Source organism: Amblyraja radiata, chromosome 24, assembly GCF_010909765.2.
Source record: "Amblyraja radiata isolate CabotCenter1 chromosome 24, sAmbRad1.1.pri, whole genome shotgun sequence".
NCBI classification, from domain to species: domain Eukaryota; kingdom Metazoa; phylum Chordata; class Chondrichthyes; order Rajiformes; family Rajidae; genus Amblyraja; species Amblyraja radiata.
The window spans coordinates 1,984,705-1,993,019 of NC_045979.1; the positions used below are offsets into that span (position 1 = coordinate 1,984,705).

Genomic DNA, 8,315 nt, shown 5'->3' on the forward strand with positions numbered 1-8,315 from the left:
ACTCGTAGCCAGGATCGAACCCGGGTCTCTGACGCTGCAAGGCAGCAACTCTACTACTGTGCCGTTATCCCACTTTCCATCTTAAAGATCCCCTTAAAACATCTTCCCTAACCTACCCTACTGTAGTTTGGTGCCATTTCTGACACCTACATGTAATGCTCCTGTGAAGACCTCAGCGATATTTGTGTTATATTAATGTGCCACACACAGTCATGTTCCTGTCTTTGTCAGCCCATTTCTGTTTGCTGCTGCCCTCTGGGTGGGCCAGCACATGAAGTCACGTTCATCTAACGGGCTCCTACCTAGAACATCCCATCTGCTGTGGAACAGCACAGACGCAGAGAATGACAAGCTTCTCAAATAGTCGCATTGTACACTGGCCCCTGGGACAACTCTAGCGAGGACTAAATGATCAGTTTTCAATGAACTCAGTGACTGGTGTTTCTACAACTCCCTGGGGTAGAGAAATCCAAATATTCACCACTCTGCAAATGAAGATTCTCCTCTCTATCTCAGCCCTCACTCACATACCCGAGCATCCATTTGTCACTCCTCAGACAGCGAAATATAGTCCCCGTGTCCTGCTTGTCAAGGTTTGTGTGTAAATTTCAATAAGATTTCTTTCATTACAACACAAGAACATAGAATATTGCAACACAGGAAAGGGTCCTTCGGCCCATAATGTCCGTGCCAAATATGATGCCAAGTTAAACTGATCTCATCTGCCCGCACGCGACCCATATCTATTCCCTGCATAAAAGCCTCTTCAATGCCATTATAATATCTGCCTCCACCACTACCACAGGCAATGCATTCCAGGTCCCCACCATTCACTATGTAAAAAAACCTGCCCCGCACATCTCCATTAAACTTTCCACCTCTCATCTTATAGCGATGCCCTCTAGTATTGGGCATTGCCACCCTGGGAATAAGGTGCTGATATCAACCCTATCTATGCCTCTCATAATAGAATAGAATAGAATAGAATTTATTTGCCACACAACCAGGGTCGGTGGAATTTGGGTTGTCAGCAGCGGTACAATAATAAAGAACACACAACCACAATAAAAATGTAACACAAACATCCACCACAGCATTCATCACTGTGGTGGAAGGCACAGAACTTGGCCAGTCCTCCTCCATTTTCCCCCGTGGTCGGGACCTCCACCCTCCGCAGCCGTTGCTGCGGGCGTCCAGATGGTAAGGGACAAAGTCAAAGTCAAGGTAAGACCAGGATCGGCTCTTCCCCACCGGAGACCATGGCTTCAGGTTGGTGTAGGCCGCAGGCCGGCGGTCGAAGATTTAAGGTTCCCGCCACGCCGCAGCCAGAAGCACCGCAGACCGCAGGGCCGGTGGTCGAAGCTCCCCTCCAGGTAAGTCCATGCCTCTCCGTGGAGGAGGCGACCGAAGCGGTATCCCCCTTACCCCCCCCCCCCACACAAGACACACAAAGGAACATTAAAACAAACTTTAAAACATACTAAAAATTGAAAAGACTAACGCGCTGCTGACAGGCGCAACCGCTGCAGCTCCCCCTACGAATAAAGTTATAATAATTATATATAGATGTAATGTTAAAATTGTACAAGGCACTGGTGAGGCCAATTCTGGAGCATGGTGTACAATTTTGGTCGCCAAATTATAGGAAAGATAGAGAGAGTACAGAGGAGATTTACTTGAATGTTGCCTGGGTTTCAGCAACTAAGTTACAGAGAAAAGTTGAACAAGTTAGGTCTTTATTCTTTGTAGCGCAGAAGGTTAAGGGGGGACTTGTTAGAGGTCTTTAAAATGATGTGCGGGATAGACAGAGTTGACGTGGATAAGCTTTTTCCATAGAGAGTAGGGAAGATTCAAACAAGAGGACATGATTTGAGAATTAAGGGACAAAAGTTTAGGGGTAACATGAGGGGGAACTTCTTTACTCAGAGAGTGGTAGCTGTGTGGAATGAGCTTCCAGTGGAAGTGGTGGAGGCAGGTTCGATTTTATCATTTAAAAATAAATTGGATAGGTATATGGACGGGAAAGGAATGGAGGGTTATGGTTTGAGTGCAGGTAGATGGGACTAGGGGAGAATAGTGTTCGGCACGGACTAGAAGGGCCGAGATGGCCTGTTTCCGTGCTGTAATTGTTATATGGTTTGTTATATGGTTATATATACTGCTGTCAGGTTTGCCCTCAACCTCCAAATCTCAACACTTTATGAAATCCAGACCCCATCCATCAATCTCTCCCCATATGACAAGCATGGAAGTGGTCATGTAAATCTGTACTCCACACCAACCTTGGCAAGTGGATGTTTTTAAAACTAGGACACCAAGACTGCACACAATACTCCAGATGCAGCCCTATGTCATTGCAGTACGATATATTTTCTGTTGGAACAGGCAACATGCCATTTGCCTTCCCAAATGTAGCAGCAGCTGGCTGTCAGTTTTCAGTGACTTGTGCGCTAATAAACATCAGAGTTACCCAGAGTTACATGAATACAATCGAGCCATTTACAGTGTTAAGATACATGATTAGGGAATAGCATTCAACGCAAGGTAAAGACTGTAAAGTCTGATCAAAGATCGTCCAAGGATGACCAATGAGATAGACAGTAGTTGAGGACTGCTCTCTAGTTGTGGTTGGGAGTACGTCCAGCTTCTCTGTACCCCCTCAAAGCCTCTTTACATTCTATTCCCATTGCTGAGAAATGATCACAACGCACTTACAATCTATTTGATCAATGTGTTCAAAAGACTCGTCTCAGGAAGACTAGGCTTCTTTCAGAGTTGCTGGTCTTCTGGCAGATTAGTAAATTAGGTGAGGATGAAGATGAAAAGAGATTAGAAACCATAAGAACAAAAGACGTAGGAGCACCTGCGAGCTACATGATGCTTCAGGTCTTTTGACCATTCCATCAGATCATGGCCAAATGTACACCACCTTTCCAAATAATCTCCAGAACCAGTTAGAGAATAATAAAAATCTCTCCATCTCCATCCTGATTTTCTGCCACAACTGAGAATCCACCACCTTCTCAGGTAAATATTTACTAATATCTATGTGAGGAATGTTCCTTTTATCACATTTTTAAATGGCTGACTCATTATCCCAATTCCTGCAGTAGTGGACAACCTTGTAACACCTCCCAGCACTAGGCCTCTCGGCCCCTTGCTCGAGCCAGACAGTCATAGAGCTGTACAGCATGGAAACAGGCCACCTGGCATACCTTCTTCTTTGTGACCAAATGGGCTTATTATTCTCGACCCTGACCCTTGTCCACATCCCTCTAAACCTTTCCTAGCCATGTTTCCAAATGTCTTCTAATAGTCACGATTGTATCCACTGTTATAGTTTCCTCTGGCAGTTCATTCTAGATACAGACTACGCTCTGAGTGGAAATGTTGCTTCTGAGGTCCCTGTTAAATCTCTCCTCTCACTATAAACCTTGGGGATCATGACGGAAGCCTCCTTGTGGCGATCCCCGGAAGCGAAGACACGATGCACTCAGTGACACGCGGGCGATCAATTCTGTCAACATGTTGGTTGACGACGGAAGCCAACAGCGAGCTACGTGCCGTCTGACTCACGACCGAACGAACTATAAACCTTTACCTTCTAGATTCTAAATACTCTAACCTGGGAAATAGACAGAAAGTTCACTTCACTCATATTGCTTATGACCTAAATTCCATTTGCCATGCCTTGGCCCACCTTCCCAACTGATCTAGATCTTTTTGAAAACTTGGGTATCCTTCCTCATTGTCAACTTTACTACCAATGTCAGTGTCATCTGCAAACTTACTAATAATATTAACTGCATTGCCATCCAAATCATTAATGTACACAACAAACAGTAGTCCATAAGTCATAGGAGAAGAATTAGGCCATTCAGGCCATTGAGTCTACTCCACCACTCAATCATGGCTGATCTATCTTTCCCTCTCAACTCCGTTCTCCTGCCTTCTCCCCATAACACTTGACATCCTTACTAATCAAAAATATGTAAATATTCACTTTAAAAAATCTTATTTACAATGTTCACTGCACTACTCCTGGTGACCTCTTCAAATGATCTGTGGGACATGATTTCCAAAACACAAAGCCATTCCTAACTGGACCATGCATTTCCAAACCCTGGTAGATCCTGTTCCACAGGATCCCCTTCAACAACTTGCCCACCACCAATGTCAGACTCACTGGCATGTAGTTCCCCGAACCATTTAATAAGGTCACGGCTGATCTAATCAATTCCACCCTTCCACCAAAAGGGTTTAACCTGTCAAACCCCTTGCTTATCAAGAATCTGTCTAACTCGACCGTAAAAATACTCTGCCTCCACACCCTGTGAGAAACATCCAAAGATTCACCACTTTAGACTCGAGATACAGCCGGAAACAGGCCCTTCAGCCCATCGAATCCATGCTGACCAGCGGAACGTGTAGTGTGTCCCTACACACCAGGGACAATTTATAATTTTACCAAAGCCAATTAACCTACAAATCTGTACATCGTTTGCAGTGTGGGAGAAAACTGCAGCACCTAGAGAAAACCCACGCGGTCACAGTACAAACTCCGTACAGACACGATCCGTAGTCAGGATCGAACCCGGGTCTCTGGAGCTGCAAGAGAGCAATTCTACCGCTGTGCCACGCACATCCCGGGACAAAACATGTTGCCTGATCTCCACCTAAAATAAGTGAGCCCTGGTTCGACATTGTCCCACAGGAGTCAATGTGTTTCCCACAGACATTTGATCACAATTCTTCCATTGGCTTTTTGAGTAGGTCCTGAATAGATTGTTATAAATCCCACAGTCTCAGTGTTCTCCCTCCTATAGGTAACACCCAATCTCATCACCTCAGACTAAAATAACTCTGATTAATCTGCCATTTATCAGTTTCAAAACAGACATATCGCTCGGCGAAACCGCATAGGTGTGGTCTCAACTCTCAACAGGTAAGGTAGTTAACTCTTGACCAATCTTCAGTTAAAATCCATCTCAACATTAGTTAGAGCCACGGAACTATTCAGCACAGAAACGGGCCCATGCTACCGGACTCAGGACACAAAGTGTAGGAAGGAACTGCAGATGCCGTTTTATACCGGCCCGAAACGTCTCCAGTTCTCCAGAGATGCTGCCTGACCCACTGACATACTCCAGATCTTTGTGTCGATCCAGGACCCACTTCTCCTTCAGAAACATTCCCCCCCAGGGTGGCAACGTCAAATACTAGCGGCTTTAAGGTGAGAGGAGAAATGTTTAAGGGAGATGTGCGGGGCAGGTTTATGGTGAGTGCCTGGAACATGCTGCCTCGTGGTGGAGGAGGCAGTACCATGAAAAGGTTTTTGGATAGGAACATTGATGCTGGAATATGGATCTGATGCAGGCAAAGGAGATCAGTTTAACCTGGCATCATGTTGGGCATGGGCATGTGGGCAGAAGGGGCCGTCCTGCACTGTACTCTTCTGTTTTTATATATTTTAATAGCGAAGCCCTTTCAACAAGCACCTGTCCTTGAGTTTGTGACAGGGACCTGTTTTCCAGCCTGAAAATTTCAAATGAAGTTTTTTCTCAATCCAAAACGTCGCCAATACATGTGTATGAAAGAACTGCAGATGCTGGCTTAAATCTAAGGTAGACACAAAATGCTGGAGTAATCTTCCAACAATTTCACCACCTCCAACAGGATCCCACTGCTGGCCACATCGTCCCATCTCCGCCCCTTTCTGCTTTCCGCAGAGACCATTCCATCCGAAACTCCCAGGTCAACTCGTCCCTTCTCACCCAGGTACTTTCCCCTGCAACCGCAGGAGATGCAACACCTGTCCCTTTACCTCCCCCCTCGACTCCACGCAAGGACCCCGACAGTCTTTCCAGACGAGGCAGAGGTTCACTTGCACCTCCTCCAACCTAATCGACTGTATTCGCACATCCCGGTGGCTCAGCACTTCAACTCCCCCTCCCATTCACAATCTGACCTTAAGTTTCTGTCCTGGGCCTCCTCCATTGTCAGAGGCCCAACGCAAATTGGAGGAACAGCACCTCATATTTCGCTTGGGCAGTTTACACCCCAGCGGTATGAACATTGACTTCTCTAACTTCAGATAGCTCTTGCTTTCTCCTTCCTTCCCCTCCCCCTTCCCACTTCTCCCACCAGTCTTACTGTCTCTGTTGCCCCTGTCCCACTTAGGAAACCTGAACGGAAACCTCTGGAGACTTTACGACCCACCCAAGGTTTCCGTGCGGTTCCCGGAGGTTGCAGGTAGGGAGACTGACAAAAACCTCCGGGAACCGCACGGAAACCTTGGGTGGGGAAGGTCTCCAGAGGTTTCCGTTCAGGTTTCCCAAGTGGGACAGGGGCATAATCTCCCGCCCCCTCCCCTGACATCAGTCTGAAGAAGGGTCTCGACCCGAAACGTCCCCCATTCCTTCTCTCCAGAGATGCTGCCTGACCCGCTGCGTTACTCCAGCATGTTGTATCCACCTGCAGTTCCTTACATCTATCGAGGGTTTTTAATCTGTGTTGTCTTTATTAGTTGTCTTAAACCGTGATGATGCAGACCCACAGTGCCCGCGGCGGGCGGGAGGGTGGGTGTTGTGTTGTGACGGGCAGTGTGGCTGCAGCGGCCGCCGCTTCGTCTCCCTGCTCCGTCGGCCAGTGGCCGGGAGAGAGGACAAGTGGCCACATGGTGGGATAGTGTCCGGCAATGGGCCGAGTGGCAGCCGGAGGGTGGGGACGAGTAGCTGCGATGGGCCGATTGGTCGCAGGGTGGGGGGGATGAATGGCCGCGGAGGGAGGGTTAGTGTCCGGCAGTGGGCCGAGTGGGAGGGAGTGGGGCGATGGGCCGAGTGGACACAGGGTGGATGGGGGGGTAGTGACGGGCGATGGGCCGAATGGCCGCAGGTGGATGTGGGGGGGGGGGGGGGGTAGTGACGGGCGATGGGCCGAGTGGCCGCAGGTTGGATGGGGGGAGATAGTGAGTGGGGCGATGGGCCGAGTGGCCGCAGGTGGATGTGTGTGTGGGGGGGGGGGGGGGTAGTGCCGGGCGATGGGCCGAGTGGACACAGGGTGGATGGGGAGGTAGTGAGTGGGCGATGGGCCGAGTGGCCGTAGGGTGGATGGGGGGAGGTAGTGAGTGGGGCGATGGGCCGAGTGGCCGCGGGAGAGGGGCAGAGGAGAATGAGTGGGACTGAAGGCTCGGGCAGTTGTAGCTGGGTTTGGGATGTGTTGGCCGGTGTGTCTGTGCCGGGCCGGTGTGTCTGTGCCGGGCCGGTGTGTCTGTGCCGGGCCGGTGTGTCTGTGTCGGGCCGGTGTGTCTGTGCCGGGCCGGTGTGTCTGTGCCGGGCCGGTGTGTCTGTGCCGGGCCGGCGGGCGGGCGATCTCTCTCACTCTCTCTGTCTGTCTGTGAGCCCCGCTCTCCCGCTATCATTCAGTCGCCACCTCTCTCAGGAGAAGCCGAAACAAGGCAATTCGCCAAGCTTGCCCCCGACCCACCCTGCACTCCCCCACGACCGGCTACAACCCCCCATTACAGACACACATGTAAAACAAAACAGCCTCAGTTTTGGATTTGGCAAATCCATGCTGGACGAGAGGAGCAGAGAATCAGCGTCCGCTACCTAGTTGGTACCAACAAGTTGCCCCGTCTCCCGGGCTCACTTCAATGACATTACAAGTTCTTCCACAGTTTGCCCGCTCGCCTCCCGGCGCCCAGACCAGTCAGTCACCAACACATCCCAATACTCACACACCTCGCTTCACCCTGTCTGCCTGCATTGACTGTTCCCCAGTCACATTCACTGGGCTCCGAGACGGGTGTTGCTACACTTACCGTGTCCAGTGCCGCTGCCGGGCGAGCGAGCGGTTCCCGTCTAATCCGCCTCCAGCGCTGGACTCCACAAGCGCGGCTTTGTAGGCATGTGACCAGCGCTCTCCACAATCTCACAAGCTAATCTGCACTTGTGGCTGGCTGGCGAGAGAGGGTCCGTGTCGTCGCCTCCTCCTCTCACCTGCTGCCCGGCCACCGACCTCCCTCCAGCCCACACTGCAACTGTGGAACTTTTCATACACTTAGAGCTGCCTCACCTTACACACTCCCGCCCCGCCCCTACATCGGTTCGCCCTTCCCCTTTCCACAGCGCCTCCCCCCTGCGTATTCTGCCCCTTCATGGCTGATCTATCTCTCCCTCCTAACTGTGGGGGGGGGCACAGCCTCCCTATTCTCCCCTCTCCCATCAGGCAAAAGGAACAGAAGTGTGAAGGCGCACACCTCCAGATTTAAGGACAGTTTCTTCCCAGCTGTTATAAGGCAACTGAAATGTTCT

General features: G+C 50.0%; 1 protein-coding gene across 2 annotated transcripts in view; it reads right to left on the reverse strand.

Annotated features, from left to right (window-relative positions):
* slc16a4 (solute carrier family 16 member 4) overlaps positions 1 to 8,104 on the reverse strand; it is a 93,577-nt gene extending 85,473 nt beyond the window's left edge. Inside the window, exon 1 of one of the 2 annotated variants that reach the window (XM_033042259.1) lies at positions 7,823 to 8,104. The gene's annotated coding sequence lies outside the window, so the exon portion shown is untranslated. The remainder of the gene's footprint in view (positions 1 to 7,822) is intronic. The other variant, XM_033042260.1, reaches the window with a different exon arrangement.
* Between the last annotated feature and the right edge of the window lie 211 nt (positions 8,105 to 8,315).